Raw genomic sequence first — 24,464 nt, 5'->3', positions numbered from 1 at the left:
GATCGGTATTCATCGTTTTATTCTGGGTAATTCTATGGTTCATTGGTTAGATAAGGCAGTCTGGACGGCAGAAACTCGCCACCAAAATTGCCCACATATAAGTCTCCAGATCGTAAGCCTATTAAATTTTTTTTATTAAATTTAAACCTTCAAAGGCCAGTTTTTGGGAAATTTTACTGTGTTGACAGTTGTATCTAAAGATGGAAGAAGGGAGGTTTTCAGGTTTTCTACAGCTTTTAGTTGTTCCTTTATTATAAGATTCATGGCATTTTCATGAAATATGGTTGCTAATTCACCAGAAATCTACATTGGAATTTTTAGTTAGCGGGAAAAAAAAGAGATTATAACTTTAGCCGAACAATTTAATGACAGAAAATATTTTATAAAATAAGAAAAAAAATTGAGTGTTTTACTTTCAAAGATTGCGTTACTTTCATTAGACCCAAAAAGTATCGTTTCCTTTCAAATAAATATTTAATGGGACAAAATGCTGGTTTGTAATATGTAATTAACTAAATTTTCAAATAAATATTATGAAAAAGAATATTTATTTGAAAAATTAATTAAATTTAAAAAATCGGATCTGAGAAGGCAATCGCACTTCCTTCTCTAATCTGGTTATGCATCGAATTACTTGGGAAATCACAGTTTGTATCAAAGTTGATACTATAAAGAACATAACCTATGAAAATGAGAGGACTCGAATTTATTACTCACAAACGAAATATAATGTTTAAATGATAAAAGATACGTTGAGTCCTGGCTCGAGGCTACTTGGTCCCCGAAAAACATTTTTTTATGCTAAGTTAATTAGCATTTCTTGGAAGGGAGAGGAGGAAGTAAAAGTGTAAATTAAAGTGTAACTGTTACTTAAAACAAATTACTTAACATTTTACTTTAATTTTATAGTTTTGATTTATCGCCCTGAGCGGTATAGCTCTTAGCGGGTGACCCCCAAACTATTGTTTTTGCGTTCGATTTCTGGGCAAGATTGTTTCTGTTTGAGTGTATCTTTTCTTTGTTCTCGCAAGTTCTATCTATGTATTTATATTCTCTGTGGTGCACTATGGGCAGCGTTCTCGATAATTAGACAGCTAAATGACGATGGATTCTGTCATTTCCGATAAATTGCTCCCGAACAAATTTCAGACCACTGAATTAAAATAAGTAAAAATAGAAGTTTTTGCCTTTCTTTGCCAATATTTGGTAGTAAATAACATAAATGATAATGTTCAGTGAAAGTTTAAAAAAAAAAAAAAAAAGGATAAATATAAAGATCAATCGGTTAGCAAATTCTGTTAACATAATTTTATTATTTATCACTATGAATCCATTACTTTAATGTAATCATTAATTATGTTTATTACTGATTAACTTTAATATTCGAGCTTCATAGTTCTATGGGTTATGGTTAGTGGAGCTCGGTCCTCGCACAAAATCAAATTGTGCAGATCTGCTTTAAAACTAAACAGAGGAATAAACTGAGCTTAGAAATGTATCTTCGAAATTTTATCATAAAGCGTCTAGCCAAATTAAAATGTTTCACAAGAAGAAATTATACATCCGATCAGTAGCTGAATAGCATCCCAATATTGCTCAGATCTTCTACAGGAAATTCCTTACCGGGAATTCTACTACTACTGATTAAGGAATGCACATCCGTTTTCTCTCTCAAGATTGTCATAAAAACCACAAGGATGACCTGATTTAAACAACATGACTTCAGTGTTCTGTATCCTTCCTGCTTGGGCACTAGGAGGAAAAAAAAAATTTTTAGTTACATTTTGATTAAGACAGCTAGACAGCTGAATGAAACCCTTAGGGGTTCATTCAGTCTTCTCAATTTATAAAAAGAAAATATTTCAATGAATTTTAAAATTCATAGCTTGTTTACAAGCCACTATTTATAATAATGTAATTAGTTAGGTTATAAGGTATTTCTCCCGCTTGCCCAGCGTGCCTTCGTGGTGTGGTGGTCTGCACGCTGGGCTGTATTCCAGAGGTCCGAGGTTCGATTCCCGGCGAAGGCGTTTGCTCATTTTTCATCTTGCCTGCTTCCAAAAAATACCTAATGTCTCTACAGAGGCGCCTGAACTAAAAGGATGTTGGATGATGATTCTCCTCACCTAGGACTTGGCGACTGGGTGCCCTAAAAACCCCAGTCGCCCTTTAGAGAGGAAAGTATATAAGGTATTTCTTTCTCTTTCCTAGCGTGCTTTCGTGGTGTGGTGGTCTTCACGCTAGGTCGGTATTCCAGAGGTCCGTGGTTCGATTCCCGGCGAAGGCGTTTGCTCATTTTTCATCTTTCCTGCTTCCAAAAAATACTTATATCTCTACCAGGTCATTAATAAAAAATTAAGTAATTTGTTAATAGTTTGATAAATTAAAAATTAAGGACTGATATTTTCGTGGTTACTATTCCTTAGTTTGAGTTTAGAGAATTTTGGGCTCATAGTCCATTGAATTTCTATTCGTCAAAAATAAAAAATAAATTTGAAATTATTCTTAGATTATTTAACTTCTCAGATTACTTAATACCAAAAAAGAAGAGTTTCATAGGCGCAGCCAGGATCCGAGCTAGGAGGGTGCAATCGATCATAGACTGAGGGAAAAAAAAAAAGACTATGACTTGCGCGTCAGTGATTGAGTGGATAAGACTGTTACGCACTAATAATAATTCGGTTTAAGAACGAATCGGTTGGTTGCATGGGTGTTTTCGGGATTTTTCTCATGTATAAAATAAATACCAGTCAGTTTTCTTCAGATAATTCTCCTATAACGTTCGTTGTCTTTTACACAGATAGCCCCCACAAGCTTTACCGCAATCGAATTAATAAGCGAATATATAATGGACTGAAATACATGAGTTTGAGTAGAATTTTGAAAGCTGGGAAACAGGAATAAAGAGACTCTTGAACGTTTTTTACTTAGTCTTTAATGCATAATATGACGATTTTTCTATCTTGACTAAATCTTTCCAGTACTTCCTTTTCTATTTTTATTCATCTTTCTTAAAGAAGCTTTCGATGCATAGTTAACATACACAGCTCATTCAATCGATTATCTCTCATTGTTGCGCTCATTCAAGTTTTACTCTGTGCAGGATACTGACCTCCCAAAGTACTTGCGGTACATTGTTGAGATGAAGATAAGATTAACATTTTTCATTTGTGGAAAAAATTGCCATCGCTTCTTTTACAAAATTTCCCATTGATAACTCCTTTATGTTGTCTATCGTTAGTTTTTCCGCTTTCCAGAAATTATACCAGAGTTCTATCTCATGATTAAAATTTTCCGAATTATAAAAATCAAGAAAACATTGCACGTTTTTGTTAAACTCTTCCACTGGCATCACTAGCATAGCCACAGGATACAGTAACAATAAAAACACGTAATAACAATAAAAAACTAGTAAAGTATTGATGGAAAATCGTTTTCCCGGTGATAGTGTTAAAGATACCAGAAGAGGAATAGTAAGAGACGTTTTCCAAAATTCATCGGTTGTAAATCCTGAGGGATCTGAGGGACGCAGTTCCACTTTTACTGTTATATATACTTGCAATTCAGTGCTTATGTTTTCAGCCATAGTACTCTCGAAAGATAAGTGTAAAAACTAATTAATGAATACTACTTAAATTAAGGAATTAATGAATTTCCTGGCATGAAATACCTACTACTAGATGATGTTCTTTGACGAGCATTGAAATTCTGTTTAATTGCTCATCACATTGCAGTTTATCTAGATTTTTTAATTGCAAAATATTATCCACATGCTTTAGCACAGCCTAATGCTTTGCAGTGAATTTTACGCTCACGATAAATTGAGATTCGGGACAAAATCCGAATTCATCATATATAACTGGAAAGCTGTGTAATATTGTACATACACAATATAACTGGGAAATTGTTTTCCATAAGCCAGTATAACTGGAAACGCTGTAACACAACGTAACTGAAAAGCTGTTTGTAGAAGCTTTACCTTCTTCTGATGACTTTTCTTTGATAATTACCTCCTACTGACCCTATTTTCTTAAAATTTTTCAAGCATACATATCTGCGATGGCGATACAATATCCACAGAAATATATTGAAATTCAATATAGAAGTTTTTTTACTTAGGGTAGAATTTTTCTCACATATTCTTGTTTAAAGATCAAAATAATCATTGCAAAATTTCGAATTTTACACCATTCGTTAGAAGAGAAAATAAGTTTCCAAATTTCTAAAGTAATATACCATTTACTGGCAGTTTTGAAAATTGTTCGACTTCTTTTTAATTAATTGTAGTTGTTAATAATGATCGATATTTTCATCAAAATTTTAAGCCTTTATTGTTAACAGCCCCATAATTTGACCTGATTGATATCTAAATCACGCAAAAATTTTAATTAACTGCAATTTTTTGTTTGAATCGAACAGAATCAAAACTTTTCAAATTAATTTCGCGAAACCCTGGACAGGAAAAAAAAATCAAAGATAAATTTAATTTAATCGGGTGTCTGAATCAAATAAAATTTTAAATGAGTTTAATGTAACTTTGCGCCATGGGACAAATTGAAAGACCTTGGAAAACTGAAGATGCGTACATTCATGCGTACTTGCTATACTGATTGGTACACTGATTCGAAAAAATCGTTTTTCTGCATTCAGAGGCTTGAAATCTTACTTATTCCAGTATTTCCGAAAACAATCCGTGATCTGCATATTGTATGTGACCTTATTTTTTTAAGTCTGATTGGTTGCTGTAAAACATTAAGCTTCACGTGCAAGTATTTTTAGAACAGATTCGTAGTATTATTATATTTTACGACGTTCGTTTCTTTAATTAGTTCATATTTAAGCACATTGTCAAACTCAGAGTACCACAAGGACTAGAATTACCGGGGCCGATTTTAGCGGTTGGCAAGATGCACAGCACGTGGGCGGTCAAATTTAAGAGCGGCGAAACAATTATCAAACATGTTGTATTTCTGTGTCGGGGACACATATTATATATATATTTATATATAAAAGGGGCGACCAATTTTCATTTGTACATGGGCGGCCGACGGTATAGGATCGGTATTCAGAATTAAGAATCATCGCAACAGTTTTCTTTCCTTTTCCCATTAAATAAGGGAGACCATTTTTTCCGTAGGCTAATTTAGAATATTAACTCCCCTCCGCAAATCAACCAAAAAATTTTTAAATAAATAAATCAATAAAAACAATGCAAATACGATAAACAAATTATTTAAAGTATAAATAATTTGTAAAAATTATTAGTTGTATTTTGAAATAGAATGAACATTTTTAAGTAGTTGATCGCAATTTCCAATTGTTCTTTGAACTCTTCGCAAGTATTACACTGGAAATTGCTCTTGCAAATAACATTGCTTTCACGGTATCATTTATAATAGCACACTTCTTCAGCAGCTGCAGCTATATAAAGCTAAATGTAATTTTCCCCTATCTATGTATACATTTAAAAACAGCGTAAGAAAGCGCAATATTTGGACCTTCATAAGACAATAATATTATGTCCTCCTTAAAAAAATCTATTTTAGAAAAGTATAAATATTTAAGTAAATTTAAAAGTATAATAAAGTTTAAAAAAATTATACCGAGAACTTCACGAAGCTTACGTTATGCATGTTTTGTGCAATAGCGCAATACACAGTCTGTTCGCCCATTTTTTAGACGATTTTCACTGTAATTACAGAAATATTCTGCCTAAAATTTTTATGTTTGAAATGTTCTATTTGATATCCCTTATTCTTCCCTACCTTTATACATCGAAATTTCCAAGACAATAAAGCTTTTTGTAGCACCCGAAGAGGCATTTTATCCCATTGCTCTCAAACAGCTTTCCAAAGTTGTAGACACATTAGGTATTTTTTTGGAAGCTGGCGAGACGAAAAATGAATAACGCCTTTGCCGGGAATCGAACCACGGACCTCTGGATTACGCGTCCAGTGTGCTGACCAGTACACAACGAAATACGATTTTGCAAAATTTTTGCTAATCCATCATTTCCTTGTGTTACTTTTTGTGAGCTGCCTAACCGGTATAGTCGTTAGCGTCGGTGACTTCCGTGCCGAACGGCCCGGGTTTGAATCCCGGAGAAGGCATGGATATTTGTAAATGTACAGTATCTGTGCGGCATGGGGGCACTCTAAATATGCGGTGAGCCGAAAGCTCTCTCGAGATGTTGGTGGTGAGGGAGGAGGGGTTGGAGACCCTCGGACCACACCCCTCCCAGGGAGCTCCCCATCAAAATTGGGGGCGAAACTGAGCTAAATCGCACTGTGACCTGTAAGGTGCTTAAGGATAATTGCCAACGACAGGCGTCTCTTGCGCTCCTTGCAACGAGGAATTTCGTGGGCTTGGGCTGACTAGAGGTCAGACAAGTGAGCATTAGTCAACAACAACAACAAACTTTCTGCAATTTAAATTTTTTTTAATGTATCGCAAGACGCTTATATGTTGAAAAGTGTATTTACGCCTTCTCCGGGCCGAAGCCAGGCCCATCTTTACAGTTAGGGTCACTAACCACTATACCGACTGGGAGGCTCGAATGGAAATATCATTGGAAGGAAAATAAATCTTCTGCGTTTAATTTGTACCCTCGCCACCCACGCATACATAACGCTCAGATATACATAAAAAGAAAGAAATGAGAATAGCAAATCAACAAAATGAACAGGATGACGAAGAGCTATTAAAATCAAATTTTTTTATATAGCTATAAAATAAAAAATACTCATTTTTATATGATTTCTTTTCCCTTTTAAACACTAATAACTACATCAAGTATCTTCTGAGATATCCGTCGGGAGGTGAGTTATTTAACATGGACGTGATGTGGGCTTTTCTTCATATAGCATACTCAAGCAATGTAAGACAAACATTTTGTTGTAACACGAATAAAATAAACTGATATGTCTTGCTTTGTAGTCTCAACTCTGTGTCACTTGAAGCGAGAGGCGAAAACGCGCGCCATTCGGCTTAAATGCGTATGCGTGGTGTTCATGACATGCTATAATAATATACTTAGCATATTATCCTGACGTATGGGTTATGATAATATGTTGAGTAATATATTTTGTTTTAGTTAAGGATTAACGGATTTATTTTAAAATAAAAAATATGGAATTAATTATACGAATCAAACAAAGTGCAGTAATTTGATGTGAAAAATTTATTTATACTGGGGTTTTTATGTCACCCAATCGCCAAATCCTGAATGAGGAGAATCATCATCCATCACCCTTTTAGTTCAGGTGCCTCTTGTAGAGACATTAGGTATTTTTTGGAAGCAGGCAGGATGAAAAATGAGCAAAGCCTGAAAAAATATTGCAAAACAGAGGAAAACAGTGTTATATACCATAATACTAATACTGAGGATTTTACTGCTTTACAGATTTTAAGTCCGTTTTTTTCCCTAATTCTATGATGATAATGAAGCGATTTGTTGCTTGAACGCCACATACTGGGCGCACAAACAGAGAAAAAATGAAATTCGTTCTCCTGTTTATAATGTTGCTAAGAACTAAACAATTGAGAAGACTTATAGCAAAGCCAATTTTCTAAATAAAAACAAAAAAGAAATTTAATAACCAAAAAAACCGGGATTTTATTAGTAATCACAATCTGAAATATTAAATAAGTCAACCAAGTAGAACTGAAAATTCACTGAAAAGCATTAAGAATTAAAATAAAGCTTTAATTTAAAAAAAAAAAAAGTGTGTGTGTGATTATGGCAAAGCCTCGAGGGCTATCTGCCTAGATGAATATGCATTTAGAATGATATGAAAACGTTGTATACAGTACCCGCCGCTTATTTAAATAATTTCCGATCCAAGCAATTTGGATTTATTAAACGGTTGAGTTTAATAAACTGTAATTTCAGTATTCTAAATTACGGTATCAATATTGAACTTATTTAGTAAGTTAGTAACTAATAATTAATTTAATAATTAATATGTAAGAACTAACTTATTTAGTAAAACATTAACTAATAATTAATTTAATACTTAATACCTAAATTATTAATTAAAAATTAATGCTGAAATTAAACTTTTTTAGAAACTTGAAAATTTATTTTTTGTTTATTTTTCATAAAAGATCACATGCCTGATGAAATTTTAATCTTTTACAAAGAATTATGCTCCGTAATTATTTCGCATTGCTCGACAACATGCCTTCAGTTGTATTGTTACGAATTCTGTACATGTGTACATAACTTTAGTGAAATCATACGTGATGATGATTATACTAACGTAACATGAAAATTCTGAAGAAACGAAGCTCTGCTGGAAGAATAAGATTACAGGGGCAAGTCTATTTAACGTTGAAGTTAATGATTATCTCGCTAAAGTGATGAGATACCTCCAAACTGGTGATAATTTTGTCGACTACTTTTTGTCACCAAATTTGACGAAAAATCTCCAAAAGTCGCCAAACTGTCCGATCATTTGGGCGACATTTGGATCTAGCTTCTGTATAACTGAACTTCTGTATAACTGATACTCTAACTGAATACCTGTAACAGATCGCTCTAACCGTATCCGGACCTTATATGTAACTTTAACCGTACGTACCTTCCAGCCATTTCGAGAAGGGGAATGTACTAGAGAGCCATGTCTTCTCGTCCCTCTCTTAAGTTATCCACAGATGATGGAAAGACCTCCTGGCAAGTGTACTCAGTCTTTTATAGTGACGGACGAAAACAGATGAGATTTCCAAGCTAAGGCCTGTCACCTCGCAGTGTCTCTGAGAGCGAACGCAGCGGGTATCCTTCAAACTCTGGTCGAAAACCAGAGGCTAAATTTCGATGCTCTATCCAGCGCATTAGAGCTACGCTTTAGCGAGGACTGTTTAAAAGAGTATAGCAAGCTTCAATTAAAATCTCACTAACAGAAGCCCGCATAAACACTCAGAAGCTCACCACTGATGCTGAAAGGCTGTCTCATCTCGTCTTTTTAGACTGCCCGACAGAAACAAGGGAAATTCTGTCCCTGCAATTGTTCATCGATGGCAATCGAAATCCTGAGATACAGAAAGCCCTGCGAATGGCGGATGTCAAAGATTTAAAAAGCGTTTTAGTGTACGTCAGGAAATTCGACAGCAAACAACCCGTACAGACCGCCAAAGAGAAAGAAAAATCGTAGAGCTGCTCATGTCCAGGAGCAAGTGCATCAATTGACTGCTCGTGTAGATGATTTAACGAGGTTATTTAACGAGTTAACGAGAGCATGCTCTGCGTCTCGAGGCCACATTACTAGGTTACTAGATCAGATAAGATTTGCAGTCTTCAACCTTGTATTATAATCCCTGATATTTAATTTCCATGCTGGTTAGATGGTGAGCCAACTTCGGGTTAATTTGATCTGTGTAGTCTTTGGCTACTAGCTTATTTAAATGTATCTTTACTTTTGAACTTATGGTTATTTTAAATTATCTCGCCATAAGTGCTGGCTGAGATTATATGCACCAAGCATGCCTTCTCTTCTTCTTAGTTATAAGTAAAAGGTCTTTTACACCCTTCTGGATTTCACTTGTTGTTTTAGACTTAGCGATAATTAGCGATAATTTGCTTAAAATCTGAAAAGAGTTTGGACATAGTTAGATGGTTACAAAACATACCAAACTTTATACAGCTATAAAATGTCTAAAAAACATATATTGCAGAAACAACTTAGCTCATGATTGAGAAGATTGGGCAAATAAATAGTTTTAAATTTCTATGTGGCAATAATTGGCTTGGAGGAATGTGGTGTGTGTCATATTGACCAATTAACTTCAGTGAGGCGTGGTTGCTTCATAAGATAACTTTTATTTAATAATTAAGTGAGGAGTTAAATACGAAAGGTCTTGTTGGAAAAAAGGGGACTTTTTGCTATTGATTTGAATGAGGAGAAAAAAGATGGGAAGGAGGGGTAAGAAATGATGGAGAGCAGAGAGCGCTTATTCTAATTGGTTGAAGCGTTCCAGTTTTACAGATATTTAAGAAATTACTGAACGATAAATGTTCCTATCCGACATTGATGAAATGATGCTGATTACTGACATTCAAGAGAAACTTGAATTTTCGTGATCTTGAATTCGGGTTCTGATTGGAAGACGAGAAGAGCGACGTCTAATGTGAAAGTTCCTGGTTAAAATGTTTTATTGCTAGAGTTCTTCCTGAGTGCCTTCTTCGCTCCGATTCGTAAAATTCCACTGGACTTTAGGCTGTGTGACTATTTATGATAAAATGTGAGACGATCGTGGTTAATGTTTAGGTCTATACAGACATATGCAGAGACTGTTCGAACTGATATTTAGCGTGATGGAGAGAGAGAACAGTAATGGATAGTATTAAAGTCTGTAAAAAGAGACAGTGTTAAGCAGAGATCACTTCAGGCCATCTGCAGTCTGACTCGCAGTGTGTTATCCCTCAACATCGCGTAAGTTTTGTTTTAGACTTTCCGGAATCCCGAAATTTGCTCATGCAAACCGTAATTATCACTACATCCTTCTCGCATGTAGTGAGAATTAGGTAAAACTAAGTATTAACATTTAAATGTTTATTTAGGAGTTAAGTTCCGAGATTAGGATAAAGTCATTATTTGTATGTTTATTTTGAACTTAGATGTCAACGTGATACTTAGAGATTAATATCTATGTAGTTATGATTATACACTGGTTATCATAAATTAGGGAAAAATCACAAAAATAGCGATAACTCCATCAAAAATAAGCCAAACCATGTAAAATTTGAATATGTTGCCAAGTAAGAGTAGCTGAGTAAAACTCCAACATGAAAATTAGTGACTCTGCACTTGGAATACGTCATCTGCGAGGAGAATAAAAGTCCATGTTTGAGAGCAAACCCACATATTTCACTGTGATATTGACATCAGAAATCTGAGATAGCCAATTCGTAACAATGACGTCCAGGCATCATTTGCCTGCAGAACTACGATAGAGAGCCATTGGGAGACTAGAGGCAGGACAAAGTCAAACACAAGTGGACAGATGGCTAAATGTGAGTCCTTCATAGACTTTGGAGGCAATTTCAAATCACAGATTCGGAACCTAGGAGGTTCAGCCAAGGACGGCCAACTGCTACGACGAGCGCCGGATGACCGATATTTGACATTATGTGCACTCAGGAATAGAACCGCTACTCCGACTCTTCTTAGATCCTCCCTTGCTGCAGCCACTGGGAGGTTGGTGTCAGCGTTGGTGTGCGTAGAAGGCTTCAGATTCGGCACCTAGGAGGTTCAGCCAAAAACGGCCAACTGCTACGACGAGCGCCGGATGACCGATATTTGACATTATGTGCACTCAGGAATAGAACCGCTACTCCGACTCTTCTTAGATCCTCCCTTGCTGCAGCCACTGGGAGGTTGGTGTCAGCGTTGGTGTGCGTAGAAGGCTTCACGAAGGTGGTCTGTATGCGCGGCGAACAAACATTTGCGTGCCGCTCAAGTCACGCCATAGGAGGGACCGTTTGCAGTGGGCACGACAACATGTCCATTGGACGCTTGAGCAATGGAGGGCTATTCTCTTTACGGATGAGTCCAGATTTAGTCTAGAAGGCGATAATAGGCGTTATTTGATATCGAGAGAATTTGGAACCCGTTATCATCCGTCAAACATCCGTGAAAGAGATGCATACGGAACAGGCAGTGTCTGTGTTTGGGGTGGCATCTCTTTGGGTGGACGCACAGACCTCCATGTTTTTCCAAGGGGAATCGTGGATGCTCATGTTTATAGAGATGACATCCTTGATGCTTATGTGCGCCCATATGCCGGGACGATAGGTGATGCTTTCCTGTTACAGGACGACAATGCAAGACCACACAGGGCTCGCATCGTATATGATTATCTTCAACAGGAAACAATTATGCGCATGAAGTGGCCAGCTCGATCCCCGAACTTGAATCCTATCAAGCACGTTTGGGATGCTTTAGGGAGATGTCTAGCTGCTCTCAATCCGCCCCCTTCTACCCTTGCCGCGCTTGCAACTGCTTTGCAAGAACGATGGCTCTCGCTTCCTATGGAACTGATAGACCGCATAATTGAAAGCATCACACATCGCTGAATGTGCTGTATTGCTTCTAGAGGCAATTATATTCCATATTGAAGATACTTTTACTATAGCAAACTAACATCTTCGATTTGTTCATTTTATACATGTGCTAATTTTTATACTACCATAATTGTCTGGTAATTTCATTTTATGTTATTTGATACCTTACTATGTGTTGTATATTGTGGGTAAGTTTCATAAATGTAACTTTTTCAGTAATCGTGATTTTTGTGATTTTTCCTCAATTTATGATAACCAGTGTATGTTTATCTGCTTCCGACAGTAAAGTTCAATAACTTCAAATTTTGTTTCCCTTGTACCCGGGTTAATCATTTGATGCTCCAGTGAACTGTCAAACTCTTTAATTGGAAGTAAGATTAAAACTTTTATTTTATCAATTTTTTGTACATGATTATTCAGAGCATATAATATTACCCAATACAACAATTCTAACTTCAAGTTTGATCTTAATTCTGCAATGCCCTTTATACTTCGCTATTCTTTTTCTTCATTCCCCCCCTTTCTCTCACTGCTTTTTTTTTTTTTTTTTTTTTTTTTTTTATTAGTTTATATGCAACTTACTGCAATGACAATTCTAATAATTTTTAATCCTTCCTAAGCATAGTTTGAAGCTACCCTATTTCAATCTGCCTCCCTTTTTTTACTAATATTACCTCCTAAAAATCGAAAAGGGGAAAATTACGCGATGCTTACCATTTATTAGGAGAAGATTTAAATAAAGACGATAGCGTATTGAAACGCACGTATAAATAAACGTGATCATATTGCTGTATTATGTATTTCAAAGAAGATTATGTATTTCAAGTGAAAGTTACTAATTTCGATAATGCCATTTTTACTTACACAGTTGTTTTTACCTATCGTACGCAAATCTCATATTTCTACGATAAATCTAAGGAATTTCTAAATCATTTGGTGAACACGTTAGATAGCAAATATAAAGAAGAATATAAATATAAAAATTCGGGGAAAAATATTAATATAGTGAAACAAAAAAACTTTAAAAATTTCTGCTTGGTTCTGCAGTAGCATGTAAATATACTGCAGCGATTTCATGAATTATGGTTAAGCTTTTCGAAGTTTCTTCAGCATAGTTTATTCTGAAATGAATGGGCATACTTAAACATCATTTTAACTAAATGTTGCATGTTATCAACTAATAGTTTTGATCATTAAATTGTAGAAATTATATCATTACTGACATAAATTTTAAAAAATTGAAATTATCGTCAAAAGTTTAAATGAAGATTCAGAAAATTCTTTTTAGCGAAAAAGAAAAAAAAAAAAAAAAAAAAAAAAAAAAAAAAAATTCACATTCTGTACACATGTAAATATAATTTTACGGTGACACATCGTGAGCGATACCACGAAGGTATTCCATCACAATCGTTCACAACAATCATAATTCTCTTTTTTTCTGCCATCATCTATACGTTCTTACGGTTTGGTTATTGTTCTGGGGGGGGGGGTAAGAATGTATCAAATTTGGTAATCCATCTGTTCCTGTTCTCACGGAAATATTTCTATGTTGTTATAAACATGAATATATAGGCCCGTCCAACTAAGGTCTGCAATCTTCTTTTCCTAGCCTCAACAACATTTTAAAAGAGCTGAGCTTTCAGCTAAATGGAATCAACACACACATCAGTGTTAGTAGAAACAATGGTGAAATACGAATGGCAACACCATTAGGCAAACGACGCCACGTTTTTCCATGAACCACTGAACGACTTCTTGAGTACCGGCTGGTAAATGATGAATTAAAGTTTCAGATGCTGCTGGAATTTCGTCAGAAAGGCTTTGAATTTTTCTCCATCCAGATTAGGCTCAGATGGGAAAAACAAGCTTTATTGATAATGTTTGGAAACTCTTATTCTGAAGATCTTAGCGGCTGCCTGTTCTAGATCAATGATGATTATGGATGGCCTCAGTTCACTACTGTTTTCTTCAGTAAAAATCTAGGAACAATCATTCGTAATTTTGTTCAGATTTACTGGTCATCAAAGCATGCATAATGCAAGAATTCTGAAATTCTGAGCTGCAGCACCAGCGAGAATTGTATACAGCTGGCAAATTATTGTGGGCATTGTTTCAAACGTGCCATCCATAATAACCCAATAAGATGCATGTGATAAACGTTCAACATTATCAGATGTTGCAAAAATCAGAAATCTTTCAACTGCGGAATCTCTAGCTAAAATTAACTCGCCGGTTAAAATACTTTTTAAAGTTAGCGGAACACAAATGCAAGTCATTAAATTGGGTTCTGATGGGCTTTCGTTTTGCCGACTCGTTTAATCTGCTTGCGGAAAGCGTTTTTTGATGAAAGACATGGAAGAATGGCATAAGGAAGTGTTTACGATGCTGGTTTCAATAATTTGGCACAGTGATTTCTAATCGGTCGAGCATCTGCTTTAACCTGACCTATATTTTCTGCGTATCAGCGCGCTCATTTATGGAGCTTTATTATGCTCGGTAAATATACAAAGATAACGTTTTTCCACGTTATAATATCGTTATTACTCGACCTTTTCACCTCCATATTTTGTTTTTTCAAAATCAAAAATACGAAGTTTCCCCATTCTTATCTTTCACCTTTAAATAACCACGTGCATTAATTTTATTGCTTCCTATTTGAGGTGGAATCATTTCACGAATTTCAACCACTTTTTTAACCACATGGAACTGACGATAAAAGAGCATAGAGTCAAAAAGGCAGCGATAAAAAAATTCTAAACATTGTTCCAAAGATTCTGATTCTGTTGAAACACTGGACAAGGTTCTCAGCCCTACCTGTTTTGGGATTTTAGACAGTCAGCACTTCCATACTGTCGAGATTTTGGCTTGTCGTGGGTATGCGATATCATTTACATCACAGAAGGAACTAAGTTGTTTTCGTGTTAGATATAGAATAAAGTAAAAAGCGCTCATGCAGAATTCCAGCCCGTTCTTTGGGACCTGATCCCAGCTTGAATTACCAGCATTCGTCAGGTCACTGGTGAAGTAAGAATCATAAGATGGTGAACTGAATATAAAATTGAGTTGAGGAGATAATTGTTTTTAAACTGAATAAAGTATCAAAGAAATCACAATGAGATGTAAACAACTTTATGTTCTTGCTATATCTTCCTTATTTCATCGAAACTTTTGAAATGAAAGATATGAATATTAATTAAATTATGATACATTGTTATAGATAAGGAAGAATTGGTCTCTGAGAGAGAAATACTTAAATTTTATTTCTGTTACTGCATGGGAAGATGAAGCAAGAAGTGGAAACAGCCGCATTGAAATTTTTCAGTCTACTTTAAAATACAGTCTCCAGAACACAGTTCAAATACTTTAATATTATTGGGAATTTTCTCGCAACTGGCTTAAATGCTGCCTGATGCTAGAAGAATTTTTCTAAATACAAATCATTTTAGAAGTACCTAAGACATTCATAAACTATGCTGCGTTTAAGAAATCTTATTGTACTTACTGTTTATAAAACAGCATTTGGAGCAGTGAAACAATGTTGTGATTTTGCTTATAGAAAAGAACAGCACTTAAAATGTTTGAATTAAAGTATTAACTCAGATATAAACATAAAACGTTTATTTATTTTCCTGCATGTCATTGGATATGTTAGAAAATGTTTTATGTGCATTGAGGGGAACAGCAAAACCTTTAGCAACGCTAATGATCCCTATAAACATAAGCGTTTTATATATCTAACTCTGTTAGCCCAATGAAAAAGGTGACTTAGTCTACATGTGAAAAAGTATGCAAATATTTGAAAGAGCCACGTTAAAAAAAGGATAACTAATGACTAAAATGTTATTTATTAATAAGTATGAGCCGGAAAAATACATATATAGTAAATAGATGTTAAAATTATACGAATAATATACATTTGAAATAGAGGGACATAGCTACACACCGAAAAATCATAACTGTTATTTAAGTGTTTAACAATGATTACGGCATGAATTTATTTCTTTAAGCAAAATAAAAATAATAGATGAATGTGGGGGAAAAAATGTCTATTTAAAAGTTTTAAATCAGCCGGCTGCAAACAATCTAATAATAAGAAAGGTCAATCTTTCTGAAATTACTTCAAAAAGTTCAGAGATTATTTCAAACTCAAACTCTTAAAGTCAGTATCTTTGAGACTGGAATAAGATAAGATATCCTCTCTGTTACGTTGATAAAATCAAAAGGATTATTTTTCAATAAAATGTGAAACTGCAATTCATTTTCAAATTTTAAAAATATTATCTCTCTTTGAAATAAAGCTTTATCCTTTGAATTTCCCAAGACACGTGAACCTCAACACAATAATTCCTAAACTCTAGAGATAGCCACAAACTCCTTTCACTGAAATAAAAATATGTGTGTAAGTATCAAAACACCAATGGAGGATAATCCACACGAGTAAAAATTCAGTCACCAGTTCAAGCGAAATAACAAATCAGATCGTTAAATTCAAATACATGTAAATAATTCCGCAACTAGACAACAATAAGCTGCCCAGGTCCGTTTTAGAAGATCCATGTTTTCCTTCAGGATCACATAAAAGACATGATAAAAAAAATATTTATCATGACATTTCCCGAAATAAAATAAACACAACATTTATACAATTAAAACGCACTTATTAATTCTCGATCAATATACGCATTTTGTCAACTGGGGTGATTGGATCCACTTCCCATATTCCATTATTTTAAAATCACTCACAAATTAAAAACCCATATCTAAACTTCAATTTGAGAAACATACAAATTACCCTCACCAGTAATACAGCAAATACTTTCATCTTCTGACATTTAGTAATTAATTAAATTAAATTTCTTAATATAATATTCTATATCAATTAACTCGGTGTTACCTTCTTTGATGAAACATTAAGATTTTCCCTCATCCATTTATTTAAGGTAATAACAGTTAAACATTTAAAAAAATTAATTTTCTCAATTATTAATCAAGTAAAAAGTAACATTTGGGATTTTCATTTAACATTAAAAATGATTGATCATTCCTCATAAATTAACCGTCCAAATATCCTAATAATTAAATAATAAGAAAAAAAGCAAAGGAAGGTGAATCACTCACAGCTTCAGATCTCAAGAGAGTCCATAAATGAAACTGAAAATCTTAAATTCTCTTCGCCGATAAGCATGTTGTTTTTCAGAACTACTTAAATAGAGTCCAAGACATCTAATACGCTTGATCTGATAACTCAGTCCTCAGAAATAACAGGAGAATACAGTAATAGAAATGATCGTCCTTTCCATTATTTTGCGGCATCCTAGTTGGTGATGTAAAGAACAAATTCTTTCATCTAAAACGCATTAAGTCCAGCTACACCGTGCACTAGAATATCAGGAGAATACGGAAACTGGAATGATCGTCCTTAAGATGTTGGCAAAACTCGTCAGACAGAACCTGTCTTTCTTTGGTTTCTTTCCTATACCTAAAGGCCTCGGACCGAACAACACTGGTAGTTCGGTCCGAGGTTCGAATCCCGCGAACGGGCTGGCTACATGGGCGTTTTCGTGGTTTTCCCCATGTGTAACGTGTATACGAGCCAGTTTCCCTTGGAAAGTCCTCCACGAAGGCATCTCTCCCCTTAGGCAGATAGCCCTAGTGTGCTTTGCCATAATTAAATACACCAATACACCTAAAAGCCCCATTTTCGGAGTTCCACGCACCCTTTCGAGCAATCAAGCATTTTCCCTCAACGCTTTAAGCCACGAAACAAATACTAGAAATATCAAGTTTTCAGCCTGAAAGATTCAAGCTGAGAATAGAATGCATAGCTCGGCAGTGACCACAGCAGCTTACAATGATTTTTGGTCCTAGTTACAATCATATTAGCCAAGAATACTGGACTTGCGGACCGCGGTCTTAAAGGCCCACCTCGTGCGCGACGGGAACAACTGACACCCTTTAATTATTCTTATACGACTGGGTTCCCCGTGACAGGGAAGGCTGCAGAGAAATCCCGAAATCAAATTCTTTTTTCGTTCGGAAATCTGGACTCGCAGACTGCGGCTGTTCCCAGGGCTGCCAGGGAGCGATCGAATCCTTACTTCTCGTTCTCTCTCCCCCCCCCACTTTTTTGTAATTTTCAATAAGGTGAAAAAAATCGATCCTGCCTCTCGTGTAACAATTTTTAAATCATCTGCTTTTAAAATTAAGAACCGCCTCTAAATTTACCATTGAATCGATAGCTATAAATTAATATCTACTTAATTAAGACACAATGACACGCCGAATAAATACTAATTCAGAAGTCAAACAACAAAAATCAGCGTTAATTTACAAAATTTTCACAGGACTAGTTTCGATGGTTTTACCGAACCATCATCTTCAGCTGCAAAACCGCAAATGAACAAGATAGGAAATAATGTTTAGATAAGATAAGAAAGCCCGAACAAGAATAAGCAAGTGGCGCCATCTGTTGGCGAAACCAGAACTAAAACATAATTTCTCTAAAAGCCGAAGGCAAATTTGGATTGGAATTAGGATCGTTAACTAGAACAGAAAGATTTTTATGAATGTGAAATGCCTCTAGAAAATCCAGTTCTCCAATGGAAGATGTTTTTTGAATAATTTTGGCTGCAGAAAAATTGAAAGTGTGATTTTCGGACCAACAATGTTGAGCAACAGAAGACTTCTGTGTTTCCTTTTTTCTAACATATGCCTCATGTTCTTTGACGCGAAATTTTAAGGCTCTCTTAGTTTGGCCAATGTAAATTAAACCGCACTGGCAAGGAATCCTATAAATACCCCAGGAATTCATATCCGGAATGGGGTCCTTGAGTATAGAAGTTGGAATTTTATTGATGGGAGAGTAAACAACCCGAAAGTTAAATTTCTGCAAAATATGTGCAACTTTATAGCTAATTGATGGAAAGAAGGGAATGACAACAGAATTTTTATAATCTCCTAAAATAAGAGTGTGGCTTTTAGTGTGTTGAGATGAGAATTTTTTAACTGCTTGATTAATAATGTTGGGTGAAAAGCCCCTGTCAATAGCTATTGCTTTTAAATAATTTAGTTCTTCATCAAGGGCTAGTTTGGAGGAGCAAACTTGAAGAGCACGGAAAACATAGGAATAAAATGAAGCTAACTTTTGTTTAGTCGGATGACATGATTTAAAGTGTGGTGGAAGGCAAACCGATGAAGGTTTACGGTAAACTGTAGTACTGAAGTTGGATGTGTTACGTGTGACCAGAATGTCGAGAAACGGAAGAGAATTGCAAGTCTCAAGTTCAAAAGTGAACTGAATAGCAGGATCAATAGAATTCATTGTTGAAAGAACTCTATTTAACTCATCTTTATTACCTTCAAACAGGGTAAAAGTATCGTCTACGTAGCGGAACCATGCCGGGAAGTTTAAAGTTTGAAATAATTTTGATTCATAATAATGCATGTAGATATCAGCCAGGATGGGACTGAGGGGGCTTCCCATGGCCAATCCCTCAGTTTGCTTGTAATATTTATTTTGGAAAACAAAATGTGTTTGTTTCAAACAGAGTTGAGTGAGAGAAATTAGCTCATCAATTTCGATGCAAGAGAAATGAAATTCGCGAAGTCTGGTTTCTAGACATCTTAATGCACCCTCCACTGGGACATTGGTGAATAATGATTTTACATCAAAAGAAACCATGAGTAAATTACGAGGAGAAATGTTTTTAACCCTTTTTACAAACTCTATTGAATTTTTTATGGTGTAAATGTTATTGTCTAATAGAGTGGAAAATCTAGAAACTAAATATTTAGCTAATGGATACGAGGCAGTACCTAAATTTGATACAATAGGGCGGAAAGGAATACCACTTTTATGAATTTTGGGAAGAGCATATAATCTGGCACAATTCGCAACAGATGGGATAAGCGAATGTTTTAAGTTGCTTGAAATGATTTGCGAAGATTTGATAGCTATTGACAGGGGCTTTTCACCCAACATTATTAATCAAGCAGTTAAAAAATTCTCATCTCAACACACTAAAAGCCACACTCTTATTTTAGGAGATTATAAAAATTCTGTTGTCATTCCCTTCTTTCCATCAATTAGCTATAAAGTTGCACATATTTTGCAGAAATTTAACTTTCGGGTTGTTTACTCTCCCATCAATAAAATTCCAACTTCTATACTCAAGGACCCCATTCCGGATATGAATTCCTGGGGTATTTATAGGATTCCTTGCCAGTGCGGTTTAATTTACATTGGCCAAACTAAGAGAGCCTTAAAATTTCGCGTCAAAGAACATGAGGCATATGTTAGAAAAAAGGAAACACAGAAGTCTTCTGTTGCTCAACATTGTTGGTCCGAAAATCACACTTTCAATTTTTCTGCAGCCAAAATTATTCAAAAAACATCTTCCATTGGAGAACTGGATTTTCTAGAGGCATTTCACATTCATAAAAATCTTTCTGTTCTAGTTAACGATCCTAATTCCAATCCAAATTTGCCTTCGGCTTTTAGAGAAATTATGTTTTAGTTCTGGTTTCGCCAACAGATGGCGCCACTTGCTTATTCTTGTTCGGGCTTTCTTATCTTATCTAAACATTATTTCCTATCTTGTTCATTTGCGGTTTTGCAGCTGAAGATGATGGTTCGGTAAAACCATCGAAACTAGTCCTGTGAAAATTTTGTAAATTAACGCTGATTTTTGTTGTTTGACTTCTGAATTAGTATTTATTCGGCGTGTCATTGTGTCTTAATTATAGAAGCCCCAAACAGGCTTACATTTTGCTTTCTTTTTTGCACGTGGTGTGGCCGCCATTTTGTGATTGTAGGAGTTTCGGTGAGTACATTTTTGCAATTTTCAAGTTATGTTTATGTTTTGTACATTTGGATATTGTGCTTTGCTTGTCTGATTTCATGCATGTTGCTTACAAACATTTTGTTTTCTATTCATTTCATTGAGGGATTTTTCTGCTATTTTGTGTGTACTTTATTATTGCTCAGTTAATTTAGTTTGATTTTCTGCATTGTTTATCATGCCTTTATCCGTTAATCGTTTCACTAAATTACGCCTGAAACGGCAAAAATTCCTGAATCATCTTGACTTTTTACTTAAATGTAAATGTAAAAAATTGATCCCCAATTTTATTCAAATCAAATCTAATCAAAAACCTTCGAGTCGCGTTTCAAGAATTCTGTTAAATTGCAAACTTGCCTTACTTCGGTCCGTGATAAGGGATACACGTCAACAATTGTCCAAAATTGAACATGAACTCTATAAGCTTCATCTGGAACTCGCTAAAACATATCCAAAATTCACTGCCCTTGAACAAAAGTCTTGGTCTAGAACGGAGAATGCAGCTAACCGTCATAAAAACACCCTTGCAGTTAAATTCGAAAAACTTCTTTTACAGTCTTCCAGTCCAAGTAGTTCAAAAAATCTTCCCATTGTAAACATCAAGCCAATAGTTAATATTTCTAATGTTAGTCTTTCAGAAGAACAAGAGAGAATTCTAAAATATAATTTTAACTTCTCACAAACCTGTAAACCCTCGATTCCAAAGATTTTGGCTCCTATCGAAAAAGCTTTCAAGTTCAGTAAAGTTTCAGATTCACAGAAAGAAATGATTAGGCATCTTATCGCTCATAATGTGAAATTCAATAATAAACCTTTGAAACCAAATCTAACTGCGAGAGAAAGAGCTACAATGCGCGAGATTCATTCTAACCCGGATATTGTCATTTCAAAGGCCGACAAAGGTGGCCAGATAGTCGTCATGGATAAGAACACTTACATCGATGGTGTCACTAAACTCTTAAACGAAGGACCATATAATCCGATCCCTAAAGATCCTTCACCTTCGGACTTATCCAAAATAAAAACTGCGATCAAATCTTCGCAAATCATTTCAAGCAACTTAAAACATTCGCTTATCCCATCTGTTGCGAATTGTGCCAGATTATATGCTCTTCCCAAAATTCATAAAAGTGGTATTCCTTTCCGCCCTATTGTATCAAATTTAGGTACTGCCTCGTATCCATTAGCTAAATATTTAGTTTCTAGATTTTCCACTCTATTAGACAATAACATTTACACCATAAAAAATTCAATAGAGTTTGTAAAAAGGGTTAAAAACATTTCTCCTCGTAATTTACTCATGGTTTCTTTTGATGTAAAATCATTATTCACCAATGTCCCAGTGGAGGGTGCATTAAGATGTCTAGAAACCAGACTTCGCGAATTTCATTTCTCTTGCATCGAAATTGATGAGCTAATTTCTCTCACTCAACTCTGTTTGAAACAAACACATTTTGTTTTCCAAAATAAATATTACAAGCAAACTGAGGGATTAGCCATGGGAAGCCCCCTCAGTCCCATCCTGGCTGATATCTACATGCATTATTATGAATCAAAATTATTTCAAACTTTAAACTTCCCGGCATGGTTCCGCTACGTAGACGATACTTTTACCCTGTTTGAAGGTAATAAAGATGAGTTAAATAGAGTTCTTTCAACAATGAATTCTATTGATCCTGCTATTCAGTTCACTTTTGAACTTGAGACTTGCAATTCTCTTCCGTTTCTCGACATTCTGGTCACACGTAACACATCCAACTTCAGTACTACAGTTTACCGTAAACCTTCATCGGTTTGCCTTCCACCACACTTTAAATCATGTCATCCGACTAAACAAAAGTTAGCTTCATTTTATTCCTATGTTTTCCGTGCTCTTCAAGTTTGCTCCTCCAAACTAGCCCTTGATGAAGAACTAAATTATTTAAAAGCAATAGCTATTGACAGGGGCTTTTCACCCAACATTATTAATCAAGCAGTTAAAAAATTCTCATCTCAACACACTAAAAGCCACACTCTTATTTTAGGAGATTATAAAAATTCTGTTGTCATTCCCTTCTTTCCATCAATTAGCTATAAAGTTGCACATATTTTGCAGAAATTTAACTTTCGGGTTGTTTACTCTCCCATCAATAAAATTCCAACTTCTATACTCAAGGACCCCATTCCGGATATGAATTCCTGGGGTATTTATAGGATTCCTTGCCAGTGCGGTTTAATTTACATTGGCCAAACTAAGAGAGCCTTAAAATTTCGCGTCAAAGAACATGAGGCATATGTTAGAAAAAAGGAAACACAGAAGTCTTCTGTTGCTCAACATTGTTGGTCCGAAAATCACACTTTCAATTTTTCTGCAGCCAAAATTATTCAAAAAACATCTTCCATTGGAGAACTGGATTTTCTAGAGGCATTTCACATTCATAAAAATCTTTCTGTTCTAGTTAACGATCCTAATTCCAATCCAAATTTGCCTTCGGCTTTTAGAGAAATTATGTTTTAGTTCTGGTTTCGCCAACAGATGGCGCCACTTGCTTATTCTTGTTCGGGCTTTCTTATCTTATCTAAACATTATTTCCTATCTTGTTCATTTGCGGTTTTGCAGCTGAAGATGATGGTTCGGTAAAACCATCGAAACTAGTCCTGTGAAAATTTTGTAAATTAACGCTGATTTTTGTTGTTTGACTTCTGAATTAGTAATATCTACTTATTCAAATCCCTTCCTAAACTCTCTCTAATTAATATTGATATTAATTTACAGCTAATTCGATTCACCATTGGATCCATAATGAATATCTACCTATTTAAATCCTTTCATAAGTTCTGTCCAACCAACGAGCAAAGGATACAGTAACCTTACGGCCATTTCTTTAAGAAAATTCTAATCCCATTTTAAATGTGACATGCCCTGTTCTCATGCTCAATTTCAAGGAATGTTTTTAACCGAATTTCTGTCAGAGCTGCGGCAACGGCAGTAATAAACGGATCACAAGTTTTCCACTTCAGACGAAGTCGAAATTTTCTCCCCTCCCACAATCGAAAGACGTGTACAGTTTTAAAAGTTAAACGGGGGAGGGGGGGAGCCGCAGCTATCCGCCAACCTATGACCCCAAGAGTGTAGTAGCTTGGGAAATAAAATCACCTGCTTCTTAGCTATACAAGTCTTTTCGCTAGCTTTTTAAGAAATGTTCAAGAGAAAATTGTGTTTAAATGATAATATATTAAATACATTAGGAATTAGCACACAAATATTAAATTCATAAATTCATTTTGCGCTGTGAATTAATATACAACACCACTCTTTTATTATTCGTGATATGAAAGTGCTGTTAATTTTGCAAATAGAATTATTTAATTTTTTGTTTCCGCTAAACTATCATATTTTTCCCCGTTTAGTTCCTTAACTACTTTATCTGTCTTTTTTTTTTTTTTTTTTTAAAAAGCTTACTTTTTAAATTTCTTTCTTATGTAATGCTACTATTTAAAGTGTTATTACCTTTTTGTCGTCAAAATTAATGAAATGCTAAGCAGCCTAAAAATCTTCTAAAAATTACAGCAGGAAGTTAGAT

The sequence above is a fragment of the Stegodyphus dumicola genome, chromosome 9, assembly GCF_044657685.1.
Source record: "Stegodyphus dumicola isolate Sdum_Otavi_A_Nest chromosome 9, ASM4465768v1".
NCBI lineage: Eukaryota > Metazoa > Arthropoda > Arachnida > Araneae > Eresidae > Stegodyphus > Stegodyphus dumicola.
Note: the sequence above shows the minus strand (reverse complement) of the source record.